Source organism: Equus asinus, chromosome 11 (genome assembly GCF_041296235.1).
Source record: "Equus asinus isolate D_3611 breed Donkey chromosome 11, EquAss-T2T_v2, whole genome shotgun sequence".
NCBI classification, from domain to species: Eukaryota; Metazoa; Chordata; class Mammalia; order Perissodactyla; family Equidae; genus Equus; species Equus asinus.
This window is the reverse complement of record NC_091800.1, coordinates 55,141,691-55,168,668: the sequence shown is the minus strand read 5'-3', so window position 1 is coordinate 55,168,668 and position 26,978 is coordinate 55,141,691. Positions and strand designations below refer to the sequence as shown.

Genomic DNA, 26,978 nt, shown 5'->3' with positions numbered 1-26,978 from the left:
TAGACCCTGAACTCCTCTGCTTTCTCGTCATCCACTAATTAGCATGTCTCCATGGTAACAGACAGTTGCAGAGCAGGAATCATTCTCTGTACCAGCTACTGCTGAGTAACCTCTGGGCCCAGCAAGGAGGGGCCTTGACCTGATTAACATAGGAAGACTTTTCCCTTCTTGGCAGGAGAGGATCCATATATTTCAGAGAAGGCCCTGTTTCCTAGGGGAAAGGATAAGTCAATTTGGTTGAAAAGAACTGTATACTTGGACTCAGGCAGGCAAAATCAAAGTATGAAATAAACTAAGGAAATATTAAAGAAGATGTAGGAAAAATATCTAATGCTGACGCTCTGCTCCTGGTTTGTAAAGATTAGCAGTGCTTTGATCTGGAAGGTGCTATGAAGCAACTGGTAGCAAATATTTGGTAGGATTTACCTTCTAATTTTACATGTATGATTCATTAAGTGTGTACCATGGGGCTGAATCTAAAACAGAGAACAACCGTACTCTCAGCTTTATGTGGTTTATTTATCATTATTTTTAAATTTTACGTTCACTATATTGAGGTATATGTCAAGCCATAATCATATACTTACTAAGCAGCTCTAACGGCATTATTACAGAAGTTTACTGTTGCAGTGTTTTGTTTTTTTTAAATGTTATATGGTATCATATAGTGCATATAAGAACACCTTTTCTGTATATTTTCCTATGGGTAAGAACCTAGGACAGATATTATTAGTTATAATTTGTTGAGCATCTATTATGTATTAAGGACTATACTATGTGATCTGCGTGTATTGTCTCTAAATCTCATGACAGCTTTTCAAGGTAAGATACTATTATTTCAATTTTGTGCATGAAGAAACTGAGATTCACAGAGAGATTAAGTAATGTTCTCAAGGTCAAAAAACTAGTAAGAGGTTGGCGCAGGACTCCTGGATACCCGAAAGCAAGTCTGTGCACAGATGTGCATTACCTTACATTCCTACATAAAGATGTTTGTAGGAGCACAGGAAAGCTATATGGATAACAAAAAGGTAGACTCCTGTTTTCACAGGAAAACTTGGATCAATAAGAAAGGGAGGCTGAAGTTTGAGGTCTCCTGTGTTTGAAGCTACAGTAACTCAGAGGATGAAGCCACAGATGATTTTACTGGACGTCAGGGAATGAAATGTTTTAACAAGAATAGGAATTTATTGCTTAAAAGCATGTTGTTCATGACTTATGCTTGTGTAAACTGGCTGGAAACATTTTGTCCCCAACCTGTAAATCCAGACGTGACATTGCCACCCTGGGAACTCTGCTCTCGATGATGAGTGGGGTTGGAGAACTTGTGTTTGCGGGAAGAGTGCTAACCTGTCATCCTCTTCTCTCCTCAATGTTTATGACGGAAAACATCCTTTTGCCAAGTTTGAATGAGATGTTACCAATTTGTTTACTTCATTCTGTCAACTGAAGGTCAACTTACATGTCAAATTTGATTGAAACCATGAAGACTACACTCTTCATTCAGCCTAAGAAAAAACTGTCTGACACCTAGGGGGAAAAAGTACATTTATCGATTGACTTCCATATGCTAATTACTGTGTAAAGTGCTTCCATATGCAGTTGGTGGTGGCTATGAGGGTACATCTCTCTGATCTCCTTTAGCAGCGAGTGTAATTATCTAGTTCCAGCTGCTGTGCTCTGAAATCCATCACCAGATTTGTATGGAGGCCTAAAAAGTTCTGGTCACTAATTCTGATGTGTGCGTGTGGGGTTTTCCCCATACCATCAAGCAATTCTTCAACACAAGATGGATGTCCTACAATTCAACTCAATTCTGATACGATCTACCTGGATATAGCATCAGATCTCACAGGTTAAAGACTCAGTCTTTCAACCTCCACTCCTACCCCCACTTCAGATACTAATTCCAAGGCCAGACTGGCTATAAATCAGAAGTTCAAACGTCCTTCTCCTTGGGTTTGATTAATTTGATAGAACAGCTCACAGAACTGTAAGAAACATTTCACTTATTAGATTACCAGTTTATTGTAAAAGGATCTAACTCAGGAACAGCCAGATGGAAGAGAGGAATAGGGGAAGTTACAGGAAAAGAGTGCAGAGCTTCCATGTCCTCTCGCAGCGCACCACTCTTTCCACTTTCACCCACCAGGAAGCTCTCTGAACCCTGTCTTTCTGGGTATTTATGGAGACTTCATTACATAGACACGCTTGATTAAATCATTAGCCATTGGCAATTGATCTCAATCCCCAGCCACTTTCTCCTCTCAGATGGGACTGAAAGTTCCAACCCTCTAATCACCTGTTGATTGGGACCATATCCCAATCTAGGTGATCTAGGTGCATTCCAAAAGTCACCTCATTAACATAACAAAATGCTTTTTTATGGTTCTCATCACTTAGGAAATTGCAAGGATTTTAGGAGCTCTGTGCCAGCAATGGGATGAAGGCCAAATATATATTTCTTATTATAAATCACAATATCACAAAGCTACCCTTCCTGTGGGCTGCTCCCAACCAGCAACTGAGCATGGCAGGGATGCCAAGGCAGCTCTGTTTCTGGGAAATAAGGAAGTCTCTGGCGGGTGACTGAAGCTTGAGTACTCCCCGTTGCCTTGCTGAACTTTCTTAGAACTACAATCAAGACTCTTCTATGCAACCTTCCTTCCCTCTCTCCTTCACAGGGGCCGAGTTGTGTTGTGGTCTGGTGCCTCTCCTGGCCTCCCCCTGTCTCTTTCTCATTTTACCTTACAAATGTTTCCCCGAGTGAACTTTCCTGATGCCTTCTTCTGACAGGATCTACATCAACACATTGTCTATTTCATTCTTCCTTGTCTTATGAGCTATTTATGATATAAGAAATCAAGCCTCAGGGAATTTGAAGCACTCACTCAGGTCACTTAGCTAGTTAGTGGAAGGCTTCAAACTCAGCTCTGTCTGCTCCCACGGTCTCTTGACGCTTCTCATTGTACCATACTGCCTAGGATGCCTTACTGTACCCACAGTACTTTATGTCCTACTTTGCCAGTTGACAAGCTTTATGGTAAAAAAAAATCAGGTAAAAATTATTCGAAAGCTCCCTGCCAAAATAAATAAATAAATAAATAAATAAAAGATCTGGAAAGCAAATTGTTAATATAAAATGTTCACGCTTTTTCTAGAATAACTTAGTTTAAGCTTTCTCACATGTGTCACTTACAGGAAGCTGTCTTGCTACATGAATGTATTGTTTTTCTTCTTTTTCCTCATACTCCTTTTTAGGTAAATCAGAGCTGCAAGTGCTGTATCTATTTTTCAGAGATAACATGTGAATTTGTGACATTCCCTGTGGAGCTTGAGGTCTAGAAACCAATGAAGAGATCACAATGAAACACAAGCATTATGTTTTCAAGTGGTAGAGTGATTATTGTCTGAAACTCTTAGCATTTTTTAAAAGGCAGCTCTTCTGATTTGGATCAGGCAGCGGTGTGAGTTTTCTGAAGGCGAGGAGGCCTTCCTCGCATGAATAGAAGCCGAGTACAGAGTGCGGCTGCAGGCTGCTTGTGTTACAGTGGAGGCCAGCAGCAAAAGCCACGGCACCCCGCTTCAGGGAAGCTCCAGCAAGTGTAACCGATTCCTAATGAATGGAGAACCCAGTGGGGAAGTGAAGAAAACAAAGGGAGACTTTTACTTTTTCTTACCGCCCCCCCCCCTTTTCATTTGGGGCAAAAAAAGTACAATTTACTACAATTCACTCCCAAACCTGGCAAGGGTTCAAGAGGATGAGGAGCCTGAGGACCTTCACCTGAATGGCTTCTTGAAAGATGCTGTGACTAAGATCTTTGGTGCCAGGAGAACACTGACTCGTTTCCCTCTTTACTTTGCAGGTCATCCTTTCATGTGATTAAGGAAACTTCATCCTTCTCAGAGCTGTGCCACTGGTGTTGTGGGTGCTATAGACCCCTGCTGCTGATCCATTCTCTGTTTCTCAGGGCTCCAAACAAGGACAGGTACTTTGATCATTGTCTGATTTATTTCCCTGGATGAATCTTCATGTAATCTTAGCTCAGAGATGGAGGCCCCCAGTCTTGGTCTTATTCTGCGTCAACATTCCTTTTAACTAGGTAGTGTCCTTCTTACCTCTCCAGCTTCACCTCCCATGGCTTCTTCATATCAAAACAAAGTGACTTACATGCCAAAACAAAGTGCTTTCCATTCTAGAAACTTCCATGCTCTCTTATACCACATGCCTTTACTCACGCTGTTTCTTCTGCCAGTAGTGTCCTCTTGCCCCTCACTACCTCCTACCCTCTTTGCCTACTTGGCACGTCTGTTTCCATTAAGACTGAGTTCAAGTGAAACTTCCTCAGTGAAGCTTCCCAAACTCAATTAATTAATTCATTCTCTGCACATTTCAGTAACTTTGTTGAGCTGAAATTAATTTTAGTTCTCTATGGAGATATAGATTCAAATTCATCAAATTTTCTCTAAGTGACTACTAAGCGCCTGGCACTGGGATTATCAGTTTCATATATAGTGTTTCTTGAGTTTTTATTTGACAAAAAGACTAAAGAAGAAGATGGTTCTTTTGGATTGAGATGGACTAGTATGGCATTCTGAAATTACCAAACTCTTGACTCTTAAGAGGGGAATGAATATAGAAATGAAGGGCATTTTTAGTCACTGCCCAATATAAAAATAAAACAACAATAACAATACTTGCTATTTAAGGTCTCTGATTGCCTCAGAGCTTTTTGGAAATGTTCTGGAAAATTGTGAACTCTCCTTCTAGTGACCCTCTGCCACTTTAGAGCACATCTTAATAATCTGTCTCATAGTTCTCTTTGGAAGCTGTGTTGTCATGTCTGAGTTGGGAGCTCCTCAATCTCAGTTGCTCCTTCTTCTTGTAAGGTTGTAGGTTACAGCCAGCATATTTACACAACATGAGAAGTACCAGTATCTAATGCTTATAGGAATTTGGATCCACATCTTCCACTCCGCTCCAAGTCATGAGGAGTAGGTGGTCAGCTTCATGAAACAATCAGTCATCTGAAAAACAGCTTTTATTTTATTTTAATATGACTGTCAAAAATATCTTTTGAATTTGACAACTCTGCTTTTGATTACTGACATAGACTACAGGCTGGTAAACTACAGCTTATGGGCCAAATCCATCCTGCATCTTGTTTTTGTAAATAAAGTTTTATTGGAATACAGCCATGCCATTTATTTGCACATTGTCCATGACTGCTTTCTCATTATAATGGCAGATTTGAGTGGTTGTCAGAGAAACCATATGGTCCACAAAGAGTAAAATATCTATTATCTGGTCCTGTGCAGAAAACGTTTGCTGACCCCTGACATAGCCATCCCAGGTTCTGCCAGGAACCAGAAAGGCAAACTCTCCAATATCCAGGTCTCATCAAGAGCCTGATTGTGGGAATATATTTCTCTCAGATCTTAGAATCAAGAAAGCTGTGCGTCTTCCTGAGCCACTTGTGTATTTGTGATTTTATGGGTACTTCGAATCTTATAGTGGATTATGCTTCTCTCTTACCTTTGGCTCCCAGAACGTCCCAAGACACAATTGCAGTCTGTCCTGTCTGTGTCTGCCTTCTAGTTTAAGAACTCTTTGGGGGTACTGACTATGTCATAAGGTGTTTTGCACGTAGAACCTAATAAATGTCCGGGGTTTTTTGTTTGCTTGGTTTTGTTTGCTTGTTTATTTGGTAGCAAGTTAGTTTTAGAAAATGTTTGCTTCAAACATCAGCACATTGTCAACTTAAATTAATTGGCTACTATTAGTATGAATAAATCTCTGCAAGATGCCTAAAGTTGATTCCTTGATTGAAATTTTTTTTTTTAAATTTTTTTACTTTTTCCTTTTTCTCCCCAAAGCCCCCCGGTACATAGTTGTATATTCTTTGTTGTGGGTCCTTCTAGTTGTGGCATGTGGGAGGCTGCCTCAGCGTGGTTTGATGAGCAGTGCCATGTCCGCGCCCAGGATTCGAACCAACGAAACACTGGGCCGCCTGCAGTGGAGCGCAAGAACTTAACCACTCGGCCACGGGGCCAGCCCCCCTTGATTGAAAATTTTACTTAGTTTTTGTGCTTTTTATTAGTAAAAATAATGATGATAAGTGTTACTATTTATTAAACGCCCAGTATTTACTCAATGCTTTATGTACACGGTTGAACTCATACCTTGTAGCAGTGTGTGGTAGGCCTTAATATTCCCGTTTCATAAAATTGTGACAATGAGACTCTGAGACAACGCACCTTGCTTGGAGGAAGTGTACAATTTTGGCCACCGATGCCTCTAGGAGTCTGGCAGGCGATGTCAGTGAATGAAGCAGGGGGTGTAATACAGTGAGGAGTGGTGGGGATCAGTGAGCACGTGCTTTGTCAAAAGGGGGAGCCGCTACTCGGCCCAGCCAATTGCTGCCACGCTCAAATGTCAGCTCGTTGTTGCTTGACTTTCCAATTTTTCACAAACCAGAAGTCCAGACTTTCAGTGAAATGCCTTAATTTTAAAAACACTGTTCAGGTATAATGAAACCTGCTGTGGGTCAGGTTTGGCTCCTGGGCCGCCAGTCTTCAAACTATGGGTTAAGACTACAGAGGTTGCGGTGAACTGCTTCAGTCTGAATCCTTCTCTACCACATTCTGTGTTACCATGAGCAACATCACCTCTCTACACCTCAGTTTTCCTCAGTGAGACTAATAGTAGTATTGCCTTAGACCTAGGAAATGCAGAACACTGGAAGGCTAGAACCATATGCCAGTATCAGACATGCTGCAGCAATCAGAATGTTGATTTCAATTATATTTTGACTTCTTGATGGGTTTTGATAAGGTGTTTAGCTCATGACTGGCCCATAGAACATACTCATTAAATGATTACTAACTCATTATGATTATAGCTTAACGACACATAGCTAGTAATTTCATATCTAGGATTTGTAACCAGGTCTTTATAACTGCAAGGCCACATCCTTTTCTCCCAGTGCAATCCTGTTTCTCATAATTCATGATTTTGTTTTGTTCCTAATTCTAGTTTTCCAGTTGTTTATCACAATAGAAGCAGATCAACAACTTTATAAATCATATGTGGTTTTTTGCTGGAAAAATATAACTAATTGAAGCAATTATTGCTTTCAATTTTGCTCAAAAAGTCCCTTTTTAAATTATCTCTATTCCCTCTAAATTTAGAAAGCTAAATTTCTTTTACGAATTCACATACAGCTCTCATTGATTTCAGTGGGTGTCAAGAATCCAGGGATGGAATCTAGCCTGAAGAGTTTTAATTTTCTGTTTATTTACAGCAGGAGATAATAAAAATGGGATGTTTGCTTGGAGTGTATCAACATTAAGTATTCCTGCTAGCAGGATCAAGTACAGCATTGTGACTGAAGTTCAGAGAAAAGTTTCTGCATTTCATTAGTAGACCTGAAGATGCTTTCTTGTAAATGAGCAAGCAGAGCTATTGGCATCAAAGATAACAAGAGATGTTAAACAGGAGGAAGGGTTTCACTCGGGTGAAAAGGGCAGCCAAATATACAGCACAGCTGATAAATACCTCTTTACCTGTATTTTTTCATCTGACTGATATTTTTATTAAGGAAAATGGCTAGTATATTAATGTAATATTTTCTCCAATAAGATTTTTTTATAGGAAACTTTACGTACATTTCCTGCAGGGTTATTCTGTCCTAAAAGCATTGTATAAAACAGTAGTACAGTGGCAGTGTAGAGGAGAGGACTGGATTTGGAAGCAGAGGACATGGGTTCCAGTCTCAGTTCTGCAGATAAATAACTGTGATTTGGGGCAACTCACTTTCTGTGTGATAATTGGAGATAATAAAACTGAACGACCAAGAGTGAGAATATTTGTAGAAGTTGTTTGTTTCTAGATAGAAGTACAGTATTATTGCTACAGTTATTTTTATATTTTGTGATGGTAAAGGTATAGAACATGGCATGAAATTATAAACACGTTACTACTAAGGGATTACACAGTTTCAATTACTTCAATAATAGAGAGACACACGTTCAATTGTGTTCATTTTGAATGAATACAAAAGGAGATAAGTTGAGGTAGTTCAAGTTTTTTCCCCCCTGAGAAGTGAGAGCAATTTTGCTGACAATAAGGAGAGTAAAAATGAAGGGCTTGAGGAGAGAACAAGAAGGTTGGAATAAGTAACATAAGGAATGTAAAGTGGAGATTACTGGGTGTGAGTAAACAAAACATTAAGCAGACTGAAGAAGACCCCGGTTGTGTGAAACTTAGATGGCTTAATGAGCTGATTTTTCTTTTTTTTCTTTTCTTTCTATTATTATTATTATTTTTAATGGGTGCCCAGTAGACTGGGCACTGGAGAAGAAAGACAAACAATATGTATTCATATGGGATGGGTAATTATCTTGAAGGATTCAGGAAAAGGAAAAGAAGGTAAACATATTGAGGGTTTTAGAGAGAGAATTCTTTACTTGATAGACAATGTATTTCAAAAATAATGGGAAAGGAAAAGGGGAGTGAAGATCTCAAGGAGACTGTTGTGGAGGAAATGCATATACTATAATAGTTATGTTTTCACGACAGTCTGTGAGGGGTAAAGTCTCTCAGTCATTGATGTCTGGAGATGTCTTTATTGTGTTGGTTATGATAGTTTAGCTCAGTATAAAACTGCAGGTTGACTTATTTCCTCCCAGAAAGTTGAGAATTGCCGTGGTATTCTGTTATATATTGTTGAAAGGACATCTACTGTCTAATTGCTGTTCTTTTGTTGGTGGGTTGTCTTTTCTGTCTGTAGCTTTTAAGATTTTACTCTTATCCTTGATATTCTTCAGTTTTCCTATCATGTGCTTTGACATGGGATTAATTTTATTTATCCTAGGATTCAAGTATTTTTTCAATTTTGGAAAATTCTTAAGTATTTTTCTTAAAGTATTGTTTTTCTATCATTTCCTTCTTCTTATTAGACATATATCGAAGACCCTCATTCTATTCTCTATGATTTTGAAGTTATTTTTGTCTACCTATGATGTATTAAAAGAAATTTCCATAATATTATCTTTTAGTGAATTATGTCATTTCTAGATATCTCATCTTTTGAGTTTTGAAACAAATTTCAGTGAAAAAATTTTAAAATTCTAAGATGTCTAACAAGTTAGTTCTGTATCAATTTGTTCTCTTTTTATTTCTACCTGATTTTATTTTATGTTTTCCTTTTCATTTCTAAATTGTTTTAAAAGTTTATAATGCACAAATATATAACTGTTATCCCAAGGAAAACACCTTTATAACTTCTATGAAGGTCAAGAAATAGAACATTGCCAGCATTCCAGAATTCCCTTTCAGGCCTCTTCCTAATCACTCTTCTCTCTTTTCTCCACAAACATAGCTAGTATCCTGAATTCTGGCACCACCACACAGATTTAACTGATTTTGAAGTTTATATGATTGAAATTATAGAGTAAAAATTTTGGTATCTTGTTTCTTTCACTCAAAATTATGTTCATGAGATTATTCTATCTTGTTGCTGAGAGATGTAGTTCATTAATTTTTATCACTATTTAGTATTCAATTATATTGATATACTATAATTTAATTATCCATTCTAATGTTAATAGACATTGTGTTTCTCTCTAGACTGGATTTATTGTAAATAATGCTAGTATAATCATTTCTATGCATGCCTCTTGGTGCCCATGGCATACATTTCTGTTAGGTAAATATATAGAAGTGGAATTGATAGTTCAAATAATATGCATATCTTCAGCTTTAGGAGATAATGCCAAATTGTTTGCCAAAGTTAATTTATGAACTTACATTTGCACTAGCAGTATTTGAGAATTCTTGTTCCACATCTTTGCTAACACTTGGTATTATTAGTTGTTTTTAGTTTTAACCATTCTGGTATCTGTACTGTGGTACCTCATTGTGAGGTTGGCTCTTTTACATAAATTTATTAATTTTTTTGATATCTTCTTTTATGAATGCCTATTCAAGTATCCTACCCATTTTTCATTGGATTGTCTATATGTTTCTCTCACTGATTTTTATAAGTTCTCTATATATTTTGGATATGAACTCTTTTTTGGTTAAATTGCTGAAAATTTCTTCTTCCATGCTGTGGCTAGCTTTTTCATACTCTTCATGGTGCTTTCTTTTTTCAGTCAATGGAAATTCTTAATTTTATTATAGTACAATTCATCATCCTTTTCTTTATTGACCTGGTTAAAAAGTATTTTCCTTCTCCAAGTTTAAAGATATTATCCTACATTATTTTCCATTATTATTATTATTATTATTATTATTATTTGCTTTTCACATAAATATCTACCAAACACTTAGAATAAATTTTTTCTATGCTATAATTTAGAGATCACTTTTCTCTCTGGCTATTCAGTTAAACCAGCATCATTTATTGAAAGACTATTCTTTTTTCCATTGCTCAGCAGTATATTATTATAAATCAATGTCTGTATACACAAGGATCTGTTTCTGTGCTCTGTTTTCTTCCATTGGTCTATTTGTCTATCACTGTACTCTAATCACACCATTTAATCATTACAGTTTTGTAGTAATCATTGATACCCAATAGAGCAAATTCTTTCACCTTTTCCTCTTTAAGTTTATCTTGGTTATTCTTAGCCTTTTGCATTTCCAAATATAAATTTAATAATAAATTTAGAATCAGCTTGCCAAGTTTCATACACACACAAAGCTGTTGGGAGATTGAAATTACATTGTATCTGTAGATCATTTGGGGAAGAATTGACACATCTTTATAATATCGATTTCAATCCATGAGCAAGGATTATCCTACGAGCATTTAGATTTTTAAAATTTCTTTCAATATTATTTTATAGTTTTCTACTTAGAAGTTTTGTATTATCATGTTTATTTCTAGGTATTTGATATATTTTGGTGTTCTTATAAATGATATTTAGAAATTTTTATTTTTGTGTCTCTAGTATATGCAAATTCAATTGATTATTTTATCTTTTATCCAGGAACTTCACTTTTCCTTTTTCCTTTTTCAAAAATTTATGGAAATTTTCAAACATACAAAAAATAGAATTGTTTAATAAGCCTTCATGTGTCTGTTACCCAGCTGCAACAATTGTAATCAGTTTTTGGATCTCCTAACTCATATTTAATTCTAGCAATTTTTCTATAGACTCTTAGAATTTTCTATATACACAATCATACTATTTGTAAAGAATGACAGTTTTATTTCTTCTTTTCTAAGATCTTTTATTTACTTACCTTCCATGCTGCTTAGGATATTCAGAAAAATGTTGAACAGAAGTGATAATAGCATTCTTACCATGTTTGTGAACTTGGCCATGCCTTTTTATTTTCCTCAAATGACACCTATGAAAGAGAAATTCTTATGTATTTGGGTGTCATGGGAATCAATATTTTAACTAAGATATGTTTATACTTAAATATTTGCATAACTTGAGCAATGCTAGTAGTAACTATAATATATTCAAAATGCATTTAAAAAAGCACTAAAAACATGTCAATAAGTAGTTCCTGTGTTTACATGTAATTACACATTTAAAACTTAATTCTCAGCACTCACTTTATGGTTACTGAGGTAATTTAAAAAGTCTCATCCTAGAGATAAGATATAACCACCTACAAATTGGAGTATTTATTTTTCACTTTGTGAAAATGTCTTTAACTCATTTACGCAGGAAACAAGTTACAACTCTGACAGTAATCTGCTTTTCAGTGAACTTTATAGTTCTCAACTGCACACAGACAACAGCAAATATAAAAGAATTTTTGACTATGAGAATTGAATGCTAAAAAAATTTAGCAGTTTATTGGATTGTATTTTATTTAACAATCTAAGAAGTTCACAGCCATCAGCAATTCCAGTATAATTTTAGGTGCATTTTGGGAATTTGACATTCTCAATGTAGCTGTTAGTACAGCAAACCTGGTAGATGAATTTAATTGCACATGTGAAGGGATCATTCTAAAATCAACTTCGATGGCTTCATTTTCCATAACTGAACTGGGTCACTCAACATGGCTCTTACTGTTCCTGATGTTAGAGCATATTCTCTTTTTAAAATAAATTTATAACTGTCAGAAGATATTGACTTGACATACATGATCTCACAGCCTTCATACCTCCACGGGTTCTTTTTCTCTCTATCTATTATGTTCTTATGAAATTCTATTTCATTGCCCTAGGAGCTTCAATAGTTTCTTGCCAGCCTCTGCAGCTGGGCCTCTGTGCTTTGCCACACTCCCACTACAGGGCCATCCCCTTTCCTTTCCCCTGCCTTTTCAATGTTCTTTTAATATATATATATATAGATTTTTTACCTATGCTATTGCTCTGTATTTGGAATGGAAGTGGTGCATCAAAGTGTGAGTGTTGTTTCATCTTGACCAGAAGTCAGATTTGGGGTCACTCTAACAGCAAAGTGGAGGGTAAATTTGAGGTGAACAAGAATGGAGACAAAGCCACTGTATGGATCTTGGGAACTGGACTGGTGCCATGGAATTGGAGAAGGGAAGAATAATTTTGTAAATCAGCAGGCTCAGCCAGAGTCCTCTGAGTCTGCCTCCTGACTACGAATCTGGGGCCTAGGGGTGTGTGAGAAAAACTGCACGAGAATCAGAAGGCAGATATCAGTTAAACCAAAGATGTTGAAGGATTGCACCGTTAAAGATTTAGAGATGTTTTTCCCAATGGAGTAAAAATCCCCGAGAGGTCTGGATCAGAACCTAGGTATGGCGTGGCAAGCGGGGAACAGGATGGGAGGAGACACAGGGTCAAGCTAAGATAGGCACTGAGCTGGCTGTTGTCATGAGGAGAAGACTGGCATTGTTTACTTAAAAGATTTACATAAATGAGGTGAGAAATGGCAATAAATCTTTAAAGAGAGAGAACTGAATCAGAGAGTTACAAAAAAGTGAATGTTTCTGTCAGTCCAAATTCTTGGAAAGCTGAAAGGAGTTATGCATGCATGGCTTGGCCCTATGAAAGTTATCCAGAGTGTTGCACACTCATAATATTTGGGAGTCTAGAAAATGGAGGAATAATGACAATGATATAAGAAAACACTCATGACTTCTTTTCAAAATAAATAATACATAGAAGTCTTCCATCAAGTTTGATTTTATGTTTAATATATTATGTAGCAGCTAGTTGGATATGTATATCCCCTTATAATGTAAGAAATCAGAATGGAAAGACCAAAGAGGCAAGATGTTATAATACCTATGTAAGAGGAGGTTTTCATTCATTCATTCACTCATTCAGCACGTATCTGTTAAGGGCTTATTGACCGCCAAGGAGTAGTCTAGACCCTGGAAGTACATCAGTGAGCAAAATTGTCAAATTTAATTTATAGGACATAAGAGTAGTAAAACAAGGAAACAAAGAAAGCGGATGTACTTTCTAATGTCTTTCAGCAGTGGAGGAAGAATAAAAACCAGGAGCAAGTCTTTTCATCACGAGTTTTCTGGCTCTTCCTTCAACTGACTCAGTTTTGAAACAAAATATATTGAACATATTTATTAGTTTACACGTGACTGCTAGGAAGTGGAGGATAACAAAAATAAATAAAGTAGGATTCCAATGCTTAAGAAACAGTTTTGAAGCCAGACAGACAATTACAAACAAATGGTACGATCATGGCTTTGATAGAGCTAAATACAGAGAGCTCTGGAGCATGTAGCTGATGCAGCTCCCTGCACTGGAAGGGATAGAAAAGGCTTTCTAAGGGGACCTCTTTGCTGGCTCTGGAGGGAGTAGGAATTAGGTGGCATTATTGACAAGAGGGTGGTGTCCATACTCGGGGGAACATGTGCCAAGATTTCCCTTAACACTGCTCTAGTGCCGTCATCTTGCTATGATCTCCTATTTCCATCTTCAGCCCTTTCCGGAATTAAGTTCTCTCCTTCTTTCTGGGGATACTAGAGGGTTTTTCTTCACCAGTATCTCTTTTTTGACAGAAGGCAGAACAGTGCTCAACTTTGGATGTGGGGGTGTGCATTGAATGGGAAGAAGCAAGAGGGTGATGGAATGTTCCAGATCTTGATCTAGGTGTTGGTTGCCTGGGCGTATACATATGTAAAACTCTACTGAGCTATATGCTTCTTAGAGCCATGCATTTTTCTGTAAGCACACTAGACCTCAATAAAACAGGAAAAAAACTCCCAGCCGAAACTGTCTCAATGCCTGTCAGTCCTGTGATGTTACTTCTCAGATGATACAGTTTAGCACTTGGCACCAGATATCTTCTGAGTTTTTAGTTGTTGAGTTTTTGTTTTTTATGCTCTGTTCATTTCCCGTTTGAGAATCTTTTCAGAAACCAGATTATAAATGCCATTCAAAACCTTGATTTTGGTCTAGGCTCCCAGTTGTCCTTAAATTAGAAATATATGAACTCACGTCCAGGGTACAATTCGTTTCACAGTATTTCAGATGTTTCCTTTGCATCCAACTGTGGAGCATGTATTTCTGTTTCTCCTTTGGGTGCATTGAGGAAGGGGCTAATTCTACTGGTTCTCTTACTGTATTTGGGAGAGTGAGCTGTGTACCCAGTTTGAGTACTCAATAAACACTCCTGAATGAGGATGAGTGTGGAAAAGTCCAGAAAACATTTGTTTCCATTTTGATTTATGAGCTTCTTAGAAAAGAGAAGAGAAGGACCTAAAGAGTACGCTGAAGGCATCTTATTTCTTCCCTACCCCTTGAGCAGATTAAAAGAGGAGAAGAAGTAAAATAATCTTGAAGGTTGATTGAGGGATAAAACACCCACAGAACAAATTTGACTTATTCAAGTTTTATGACTCTCCAAATAGCAGGTGTAAGTAGATTCGCGGGAGCTTAGAAATCCGTGTCTGCCAAGCAAAATAACTTTTAAGGAAAAAGGTTCTTTGCATTTTCTCAGGTCAAAAACCAAGTTTGTAGCTTAGCTTTTGCTCTTAGAAAATATCAGGTGAAAAGGAAAAAAAATATGCCATTTATGTCGTGATTGTAGAACAACTTCAGTGGGAGATCTAATCTCAGGTAAAGCAGCTCGTGGGTCAGCTGATCCTCCATATAGGGATAATGAAAACCAAGCCTGGATTCTTTTCATGTCGCTCAGACTGGGTGATATTCGAGGCTAGCCAGCGCAAACTCATCAAGTACTTTCAAAACCCTTCAACAAAACTATATTGTAAACATTAAACTTGCTAAGAGGCTAGATTTTAAGTGTTCCGAACACTAGAGGAAATAATTATATTGTGCAATAGAGGTGTTAGCTAATGCTCCTATGGCAGTCATATTGCAACACAAATATATCAAACCAATATGCTGTACACCTTAAACTTAGACAATGTTGTACGTCAAATTTAACTCAATAAAAAAACCCAAAAAACTGAGAACAATAATGACAACAAAAATCCTTCCAGGGCTCTCCTTCCTCTTGAATTCGGTTCCCAATTCTCTCTTCTTCCCACCAGAGCTGCCAGTCATCCCACAATGGATCTGTGGTCCAAGACCCCTCACTGTAGGTCTTTACCTTGGGCTGTGCCATGTCCTCAGGAATGCTCAGTCATACGTTGCCTATCTTTAGTCCCTTTTCCCTGGGATCCTGACCTCTGTCATCCAAAGTTACTTATTGATCCCCGAACCAAACTGTGAAGATGTGTTTATCGATGGAATTTTGCTATACTTGATCTTAGCCAAAAGGCCGAGAAGCAATATTGATGGAGTTTTGCTAATGGGAGATGTTATTATGCCACACTGCCCCCTTTTTACTTTTGTTAATCAAATGTGCATTCAAATGCCTTGTTGGAGAAAACTGAGAAAACACAGTAATCATACCCATGAGAATATAAGGATTAATAATCTTTCCACTCAATAACCACCATTAACATACACACATGTGTGCACACATATGTAAGCATGTACATAAATTTTTTGCCTTTTTCATTTTAACAATATTTAGTTAAAGTGTTTCCATGTCAGTAAACATATTTCCATAACATTATTCTTTGTGGCTGGAAACTATTCCATTTTATGATTAAGTTATTATTTATTTAAATAGTCCCTTACTGTTGGATATTTGATTACTGTCCATTTTTTCTCTATTAAATATACAGGGAATCCTTGTAGTGCATATGTTCTTCTTGTCAATAATTTTCTCAGAAAATTTCTTAGACTTAGAATCTCCAGGTCAAAGATATGTGCAAAAATCCCCTACTCACTTTTTCAGCTAGCTCATCTGTATTAATTAAAAAAAAGGAATGTACGCTCATTGTAAAATCTCAGATAATGCATAATGAAAAGTACGTTTCCCTTCCCCCTGAGACTCCTAGCTCTCCCTATAGGCAGCCACTGTTAAACATCTCTCCTGCTGCCTTCTGGAAATAGTCTATGCCAGCATATACATGTAGCGTATCCTTTTCTTTTTACCCAAATAGACGTACGTACACTATTCTGTACGTTTAGTTCGAAAAATTTTAAAAAACGTATCTTGGAGCTCCTTCCAGTTTAAAACAAATAGATCCAATTTATGCTTTTTTCATGACCACATAGTAATGATGGTATTTATGTATCAAATTTGATATAATCAGTGTTCTCTTCATGGAGTTAGGCTGTTTTCCCTTCTTTGTTGAGACAAACACAGCAACAAACACTCTGATGCATCCGGGCTTTTGCACATATATGCGTGTTGATGAATTCTTACAAATAGAATTTTAAGGCTTTTGATACATATGTCCAAACTGTTCTTTATTAAGGAATAAATTTACATTATTATGGAAAAAAAAGAACACAGTCTCCTCTCTTCTTTTTTTCTTAACGAGAAGCCTTTAGAGGCAATGTTTAATTTCTAAGGACCAACTGTAAAGTTGGCATTTTCCAGCCCCAAAGAAGAAACCTGGGTAAAGGCAGCATCTCTTTAATATCCTTCCAGCCCTCTGCAGAAGAAGCCCGTTCCTAAGCCCACATGAACATGTGTATTGTTTATTAACGTGCCCCTCAGAGATGTTTCAATCTTAGCTCCTTCACCATGAGGGGCACCATGATTTTGCCTGATCAAATTTTTAAATCTGTTTCTTTGCTAACCATGGCACCTCTGCTTCTTACATGGTTTTCTTATTCTTTAAGCGTCTCTGTCTCAGGTATCGTATTCCTAATCCTTTTCATGTAGAATGTAAACTCCTTGAGAAGAGTTGATTATTTTGTTCACTGCTGTATCCCCTGCACCTAGTCCATACTAGTGGCTCAATAAGTTTTTGTTGAAAGAATCAGTCAATTCAGTCAAACAGAAGTTTCCAGAAATCCCCATAACCCTGACACGGTTTACCTGTCACAAATTTTGTACCATTGTCTTGTGTTTGTTACTCTCCTGATTAAAGCAGGAATTTTTAACCTATGGTTCAAGGATGAGATTCAGTGTGTGAAATCCCAGAGCTTGCAGGTCAAGTCTGAGGTACACGTGTGAATGTGCGTTTGGGGGTGGGGGTGGGGGAAAAAGAGAAGGTTACTAGTGCTTGTGAGACTGAATTGTTTCATCCTTTTTTTCTTACTCCCAATGACAATTTAGCATAATTTATGCCGAAATAAATGTATTGAGAATGATTCTTTTCAGATGACTGGCAAAGTAGATGTGATGCCTTTGACTTTAAATATATATTAAGCTGGTTAAGCAGAGTGTTGGGTAACTATAAAGCAAACAATGTTATGGGCATCAAAGGAACCCTTACTAGTCAGAACCATGATTTTTCTTCTGGCTTTGTAATGATTGCTGGAGAATTCTTGGGGAAAAAAAGGTTGTGACATTTTCACATTCACTTTGAAAGAGAAACAATCAGCTTATATGATAAAATATTTAAAAATAAAGTAAATAAAATGAACTATTTTGATTGATGTCACAGATAAAGAGGATTAAGTCTATTTTTATAATGAAAAATTTTTCCATGTGACTTTTCAATGTTAGAAAAAAGGATCAGAGAGTGCTAAGTGGATTAATAAAATGATTTAATCATATTTTTAATATTTCCCTCTTCAAAGAGAATCTATATTAACTAATATTTCAAACATGAAGTTGGTTACACACGTGAAATTATAGGGATAAATGGAAACAGAGCGTGTTCTTTTTGAACCAGGATTTCTTTAACATCTGAGAAGAAATAGGACAGTGATTGGCTTTCTGGGGAAGGATGGTACTAAGAGGGTTGACGAATCAACCCAGGGGCCTGGAAAACCAAGGGAGCTGTTCGAAAAATTATAATGAGGAGAAGAAATTGCTTTAGAAAGCTGTATGGAAAAATAATAAAGTTAGCAATAATGTTATTTTCAGAGTCAATATTAACACATGACTCAGGTATCAAAAAAATGTCACTCAGGAGAAAGGAAAACATAAGAGCATTTGATTAAATGAATTTGGACTACCTTTCAGAAAGCAATGGTTTGGACTTGAAGCAGAAAATTTCCATTCATGTATTCCTTCAATATGAAGTTAGCATCTGCTACACCTTAGTGTTATATTAAGGAAGATAGTCTATTGTCATCTCTGATGAGTGCAAGGGAAGTGGCTGGATAAAGTGCAGAAAATTCAGTGTTTTGTGGATTCTTAGAGGGAAAATTAAAAATGTGACAATTCCTTATCATAATCAATTTTATAATTAATGAAAACTATGACTCTCTGCAACCCCACTACACAGATAGGAAAAACAAGCTACAAAAGGGTGTGTGGTCCAGACCTCAGACTCTACAGCTTAGAGGAAGTTAGCCTGACGATTGATGTTCATCCAGACTCTCATTAACCTCTGACCCATGCGGAACATGTTTCAGGTGAAAGAAATAAAGATTATATTGCAATATGAACAAATTACCCTGTTAAGTTTTTAAATGTTTACTAGTAGGGCATAGGCGGGGGTGACTCACACACAGTAATTAGACATTAAGCTGCCGTACGGTAGCCTATTAACTACAAAACAAGTTTGACCAGAGATTGATTTTTAACATTTTTAATTAACAGAGAATGAGCAAGATAAACCTGAAAAATGAAGAGCCACACTGAATCTTAAATAGTGAGCAATTTGGAAATAGTAATTCATTGTTTATTCTTGCCAATGTATGAAAATAATAGAACATGGTTACACGTTTCACTTCTTAGTATTTTCTTATCAGAAGTGAGACACTGACATTTATGTGATTGCCCAGTTATGTTGTATGTTAAGATGTAAAATTTATAATAAATATTTAAAATGCCATATCATCATGTAACGGATTTGATGGATGAACAACTTTTTAGCAACTTTTAAAATAAAAGGATGTCTAGTTAGAAAACATTCCCTTATATGAAGTAAGCTTTCCAGTTGTCCATTCAGATTTATTAGTCTAATGTTTCTTGTTTTAGCGCAAGTCTTAATATTAGAGAAAAGATATAGACTTTATTAAAATACACACACACACACACACTTCATCAAAATTAGAACAAATTACGCTCAGCCAAAATAACCACAGCTTCTATTAGTAGAAATTTGAAATGGTTGATATCCAGATGTGTATCCAAATAATAGTTTTTAAATAGGCAATTATTATTAAGTAAAATTATTCTTTCAATTAACAGCAAGGAAAACATGATATAAAGGGATAATTTTTGATTTCTTCCTTATTTTTGATAAATCTTAATTTTGAAAAGGTGGATAAAGAGAACTTCACTCGTCACCAATTAGAAATGGCTCATTAACATATTAGTAAGTTAGGATTTATAGTTGTTCTCATAATAAGAATTATTGATTTTTTCTGTGTGTCCAAGTGGGTCACCTCCATGAAGAAGCTAAAAATTTGCATAATGCACTTAGGTTGGTTTCAGAAATAAGTCATGTGACTTCATCTTTTGTTCCCATTCTGTCTTGTAATCTGACATGATTTGGCCAGCTTAATGGTTGCCATATTCATGGTACAGTTTTTGTACTTTGATGACAATTCAAAACCATGACAATTTTTATTAGTATTCTTGTAAGTATTTACAAAACTTGTTTCGCTACATAGCTTATTAAAAAATATTAATCTCGCTCTCTTTCCTCCCTGCCTCCCTTTCCATCTCCCTTTCTCTAACTTTTTGAACGTATTCCTCCTTCTCATGTCCATTTTCTTTTAAATAAGGGATGTCCTCTTAGGCTTATCTAATTAGATTTTTATAAAATTACTCAGCATGTGAAATGACCTTTTAACAACAGAGTAAACTAAAATCCTTTGTAACAAAGGGTCTGACATTTACCTGGGTTATTTTGTGCCTCTTTCTCTGAAGTGACTCGTGAAATCTGGGGTAGTGACTCTCCTCCTGGAGGGATGACCCGTGAGGCTACTGCTCCCAGTACTCACTCTGCCAGTTGATTGTTGTATAATCACTTATTCTGGGCCTTAGTTTTTCTCTCTCTCTGCGTTGCCTTCTTTCTCTCTCTTTTTCCTTATTTGTGTCATTTTCTTTCTTCTTTTGGCTAAAAACGTGATTCTTAATGACTTGTAAAATGACAAAACTCTCCTAGGAATTTCGATGCTAATATTGTCCTCTACCCTTCTGAGAAGCACTGAGCTAAATAATCACCTTGGACGAAAGAACCCATAGAAGTGAATAAAAAGCATAGCAGGGGGCCCAAGTCGTGTCCACTGCTGAGGTCCAAAGGTATATAAGCCTGTCAGCTGGAATGGGGGGTGGCCCACCAGAAGTCTGTTTGTGGGAGAGACTGGCGATCTCACTAACAGATAACTCATCTGAGATGGAGAGGGAGCCAGGCATGGGAAGCTTGACTCAATAACAACACCTCAGACTTCTGAGGGGAAGGATTCCGGGCATTTCACATGTGGCAGTGTCTATCAGCCCAGCAAATTCTTCCTCCACCCACAATTGGACTCCTGTCTGAGGCTTACAGTGACCTGTGAGCAGGATCTGTCAGTTAAAATGGAGGGACCTGTTTGGCAAAGTTAAGACTCCAGGGCACAAGCATACTGCTTTGGTTGCAGCCATCTGACATAGTGTAATACGGGAAGAGAGAGACATTCTTATTCACTTCGAAAGTCAGTGGCCAACAACATTGTATCCTCAGGGATCACCTGTGTTAGCAGTAGTGTGTATGGGGACAGCAGCGCCCAGAGAGAGTGGCAGTGTCCAGCGGGCACGGTGCCTGGCAGATGGCACTGTCTGTACTGTCTGTACTGTCTGGGCAGTGGGATCCTGCAAAGATAGTGTGGCTGCAAAACTACCTTATTTGTGAGCCTTGGAGATACTCTGAAATATGTGGGACTGAGGGACTTTGCAGAGGTCTGAGCTATTGGAGGGAAAAAGCAGTGACATTTGGGTTATTACTACAACTTGGTTCTGCTTGCTACAAGTGTGACTCCTGAAGAAACTCTGGCTCACCAAAGCAGCATATGATCGCATTGCCATACATCAACATTTTAGTCCCCAGACCCGTTTTCTTCCAGTCTGCTCTTCAAGAAGATAGACTATTGAATGGTACAATGAGAAAATAGGTCACCATTTTGATAAGGAAGAGGATGGATGGTGAAGAATGATGAAAAAAAGCTGGCAAATTAACAAAGGTAATTAAGGTAGTAAAAGCCAGAGGAGCTGATTTTCACTTTACCAAATATATTCCAACTGAGCAAAAAAGAGAATTATTCACATGCATATATTCACAGGAGGCAGAAACAGAGAGCAAAAATAACCATGAAAACTGACACTGGAAATTAAAGAGGAGGAAACAGAGTAGTTAATTCTTGTACTCAGCCTTGTTTTTTCCCAAGCTGGAAAAATGATAGTGGATTAATTAAGTAAGGCGAGAAAAAAATTACTGTGAACGCATGCTAACTTCTAGCAGTCTCCTTTAAGGGCATCCTCATTATTTGTCGATTTGCTGGCCATCCGTACAAGAACATTAATTTTTTAATCTGTGAACCGCCCACAGATTGGGCAATCTGCATGCACTGAAAGCATGTGCTTCTTCATGCGTTGGTGCATGCTGAATAGGGTTGTCCTTTTTCTAAATTATCATCTGCTGGCCTGTGCAATTTTCATGAGCAAATATGGGTATTTGCACACGCAAATGGAAGTGCATGAAAGTAATATGTGCTCGGTATTGTGGGCCCAGCCAGGGTTCAGCTTTTTGGAGTTGAAAGCCCTGTAAATGCTGCACAGATTTCTGAGGCAGCTTCGCTTAGCAAGCACAATTCATGGGCCTAGGCAAGGAGTTTTATTCCATGAGCTAAATATCCCTCCTTTGCACAAAGAGATATTTAGCTCGTAGAATTACATATTATAAAATATATAAAACATAATAATATGTATATATATTTAGGATTTGGAGTTATAGAATGCTTTAATGGACATTTTGCTAGGATAAGGTATAAGCTAACTTTTGGCTCTGAAGTGTTTACTAGTATGTTATGGTTTGAAGTGTAGAATAAGTCTTTCAATTTCCTTTTAAACTATTGCTTTAAAGGTTATATAATTATGAAAAACAAAAGCGGGAGCTTAAACATTCAGGGTTATGTTGCCAAATAATATCCGAGAAGCAAAAGATTCCAAAAATTAGCAACAATTAGTAATTACACAGAGCCAAGCTTCCTCTCAGAGGACACGTAATATTTTAATAGCTTAGGGAGTGTATTTACCATTTTACTAGTGCAGTATTCTACTACATGTGTCTTATAGCTATGCTTACATATGTATCTATACCTTGAGAAACCCAGTGGTTTCTTCCGGTCTGAAATCTCCCAGCCATGGCTTAAAGAAGTGACGGGTGCCCCTCACTCTCCTAGAATCTCGTAAAGCTCTCTGCTTACAGACTCTAGTCTAAGCTCACCTACAGGATGCAGACACAAAATCCTAAATTGTATTTTTTGGCTTGAATTTCCACAACATAATTTTCTTAGTCAAGTTATTCTGAAGCATCATTTAGAAATTTCTACTTTCTTGTTATTTTGTTTCTCATTAACATTCAATTATAACTTTTTTTAATGAAAAAGAACATTTTACAAAGGGGGAAAGAGATGTTTAACTGAATCTTCAGGATGCCAAACAACTGATTGAAAAGTGAAAAATGAAACCAATCAACTGAAATTGTTATATACCATGATGAACAATGGTTCAAATGATTTCCCCCTGTTATTTATCATCAGTTCTTTTTTGAATCCATAGGACAAATTGCATTTTCCAAAGATCCAGGCCCACAAGCAGCTGCCAGGATCCTGGCTGTCAGCAAACACTCCTGTGGCTGCATGGTCTCCCCATGGGCTTGTACACTGTAGCGGAGGCCGGTGTCTGGAGTTGGGCTGGGGATATGCAGGTGCATAGCTACAACATGACTTCCTGTCCTGTGTGCTCTTCTAGAACCTCGCTACTACCTTGTCAATAAGTGGAATCAAATTCTCCTTTTCTTGGAGCTGGGCAAGCTTGTGATTTGCTTATAACAGGTAGAATGTGGTTCAAGTCATGCTGTGTGATTTCTGAGGCCGGGTCATAAAGGCAGTGCAGCTCTGTCTTGCTGACTGGGGCACGTAGTTTTGGAGCCCTGACCCACCATGTAACAGTGAAAACCCTGAGGCCTCTGTGCCCAGGCCACAGGAGGAGGCCACGTGTAGGTGCTCCTGCCAACAGCCCCAGCTGAGGCCCGAGCCAACAGCCAGCACTGACCACCAGGCATGTAAGTGAAGATGCCACCAGATGACTTCAGCCCCTAGCTGTGGATTCACCCTCAACCTTTGAGTCTTCTAGCTGGGAACTCACACATCAAAGCAGAGAAAAGCCATTCCTACATTGCCCGGTCTGAATTACCTAACCTGTTAGCTTAATAGAATGCATGTTTTAAGCTCCTAAATTTGGGGTTAATTTGTTACACAGCAATAATAACCAAAACTGTCAACAAGTTACTTGAGATATTGCAAAGTCCATTTAGGATAAGATGTTTGGCTATTTTTTCTAAAACCCAGTGATATTGAATAATTTTTCAGAGAGGAAGTCACTGGTTAATTATTTTAAGGCCAGCATTCTCAATTTAAAAATGTTATATCTAAAAAAAGTATATACAAAAGTTTATTTTGAAAAGATAATATTAGTAAATCAGTCAGACCGGGGGGATACATTGCACAAGTATTCTTGGAACAAAGATAATTTGAGCTCAGCCAACAGATGTTTTGTCAGTGCACGTGGCTAAGGGCAGTGCTGGTCCCATTCCATCTTCACTCTGTTCCTTTCTCTTTCCCTTCTTTTCCCTTCTCTTAGTCAGCGACCCCTCACAAGGTGGGCTGGTGCGCTCATGTGGTGTTGGGTTGTGTGTGGTAAAGTGTGAACTGAAGGTGACTTCTGTTCAGCCCCTTATCATGTGCATATCTGATCATGGGAAGAGTTACTTATATGTGAAATAAACGTGAACTTTCTATTTTGCCCCACAAGTCATAGTGCGAAGTAGCCAATAAAATCTCTCTACAAAGTATTTTAGAAATTACAGTGCCTAACACTAAGGATGAAGGAACCCAATAGGAAAATGTAGTAATAACTTTCTGGTAAAATATTGAAAACAATGAATTCCAAGAGAAATAAAAATAGTTGGGAGTGGAAAACAAAAGTGTAAGACCATGAAATAAACTGTAGCAAGAAGACATTTCTCAGCGGCAGCTGCTCCATAGGGCAGTTATGGTGGGTTCCAGGCCCAGGTGGTCCATCCTTTTGTACAGAAATATTGTAGCTGATCTGAGGGAGATTCTGTGCCATTTTATATTTTCATATTCCATGTTGAATTTCACTACTCAGGGGAGAACTGTAGAAGAGAGTGGATACCATGCATAATGGTACTGGGACATGTTGGTTCCTGGTTCCTATTTAATATGGTCCAACATGGAGCCCTTTCTGGATATTCCACAATATAAATGATAGTTAAAAAATAATTTGCCCGACCATTTCTGTAGTTACTTTTGGTGCCACTAAAAACAAAAAGCCAGGGATGTGTTTATAATATACAGAGAATCATTGCCTCTTATTACTGTCATTCCAATCTTTTTTTGGAAGTAGGGCAGGTGTGGGAGAGATCACACTGCAGAGAGACTGGGTGAGCACGTGAGTGTTTGCTATAATCGCATCTTCTTTTTTATGTCTAAGGCATCACTTCTATTATGGTTGCCACATGGCTATTTTCAAAAGCATCCCTGACTTAGTGAATTTAATTACACACCCTACCTCACCTGTCACTGAATCTTTGGTCCCCTGTTCCTACGCTTTCTCCTGTTTAACAGGTAGTCTCCGCAGTGGAAGGAGTGCATAAACTTAAATCATCCGGGCTCTGGTAGAGGCCCTGTGATTAACCAGAGGGGCTGATTCTTGTTTGAAATAGTCATAAACTTTTTCCTCTAAAAAATTGTGTTAGTCCTATCCTTAATCCTGTTTAGATGACTAGGCATTCTGCAATCAAGGGTAAGAAGCAGAAAACAAAAAAGTCAAGGAATAGGTGTTGAGTACATACTAAGTCTTTGGTCCCAGAGAACAGGAAAAATGCCCTGGGACTCAGACAAGTATGCAAGTTGGGGGAGAATCACAGAAAGCTCAGAGGGGAGGGTCATGTCCTGTCCACTCTACTTCCCATCAGGCTCACCGAGGGAAAAAGGAGATGTTAGAACTCGCAGAATAGGTTTGGAGAATCTGAGTTCAGACAAGCCTTCAGCCACTCTTCCTGGGTGGCAAAGTGGTGTCAAGCCCCAGAATTCTTCATGCACAGCACAGTGTGAAAACAGAAGGAAGGTCTATTTGCCAAGTCTAGGCAAACAGACGTGTCTTGTGAAAGCTGTTGTGCTCTAGCACTATGCTAGGTGCTGGAAATAAAAAGGTAAATCTGATAGAAGCCCAGCCTTGGAGTAGCTCCAGAGTCTAGGTGTCATTGACATGTAATTACAGGATACTTAGTTCTGCTACAGCAGGGTAACTGACAAAATGCAAATCTTTCTGAATTGAATTCAATTCAGCATCCCAATTGCAATCCCATTGCCCCCGAAGTATTTCCAACATTCCCATTTTATAGATAAGGGAGCTGAGACTCAGAGAGAAAGTGATGTGGCCAGGGTTCCACAGCTACTGGATGGGGGAGTAAGGTAGCCAATTCAATCCACAGGGTATGCGTGTGTTATCATCAGGATTTCCTCATCTTTTTTATCTCCAACATTCTTGAACTGTATAATAAATATAAATCTCGTAGAACTCAAATTGTTAAAGAAAATTAAATGAACACACCTCCTCTTTGGGGACAATTTGTATAATAAATTGATAATCCTTGTTAAAAGTAAATGAAATCATTTGGTATAAATTATGATAAATTATCTTTTAGAGAATGAATGATTATTTGTTACTTATTTATGATGTCAGTATATGAGTTTTCCCTCTTGTAGGGAAAGATCCTACTTCACTGTTAAAATGAACATATGCAGTAATGCCTTAACTAAGAGAAATTTCTATGTTGCTATTTTTATTCAATTTATTTAAATGTAAGAAAAAATGACTCAAGAAGACTAACCTCTAAATAAACATACAAATAAATAAAATAAAATGCAATAAATCTGCTGGGAAAATCACCCACGCCAGCTGATATGATTTCACTCTGTGCAAAACCCTGTCTATTTCAGAAGGTGCTCAGTGCAATAAACGTGGCTCAGCAGAACTTTTATTCAATAAGGAAAGCTTCATAAATACAGTCCTTGTGCATTTTACTTGATCTGCCATAGAAGTGCATTTTATTGAAATATAACTTTTAAAAGCTTATGAAGATATCCCCATATATTCAGAAATACCATTCTTTCAGGAAAAAAAAAAGCAGCAGTAGCCTGTGAATCCTTTAATCATGGGCATTAAAAAAGATCTGTTCGGAGATTGCAGGGCTGCTGACTCAAGTTAACATTTTCTTGGCTTGCTTCTGGCTGCTAGCTATCTTTGCATGTGCATAATGCTGATGTAAAACGACATTTGCACCTGTT

At 37.6% G+C, this 26,978-nt stretch overlaps 2 long non-coding RNA genes across 3 annotated transcripts in view; one reads left to right on the top strand and one right to left on the bottom strand.

The window, feature by feature from the left end:
- LOC123289940 (uncharacterized) overlaps positions 1-26,978 on the top strand; it is a 171,530-nt gene that overhangs the window by 79,062 nt on the left and 65,490 nt on the right. The window contains exon 2 of one of the 2 annotated variants that reach the window (XR_011506718.1): positions 3,867-3,989. The exons of the other annotated variant lie outside the window; for it this stretch is intronic. This is a non-coding gene — a long non-coding RNA (uncharacterized lncRNA). The remainder of the gene's footprint in view (positions 1-3,866; positions 3,990-26,978) is intronic. 2 annotated transcript variants of the gene reach the window in all.
- The window catches only part of LOC139046570 (uncharacterized), a 139,852-nt gene that overhangs the window by 65,929 nt on the left and 46,945 nt on the right, over positions 1-26,978 (bottom strand). The window contains exon 2 of the long non-coding RNA XR_011506720.1: positions 11,316-11,362. This is a non-coding gene — a long non-coding RNA (uncharacterized lncRNA). The remainder of the gene's footprint in view (positions 1-11,315; positions 11,363-26,978) is intronic.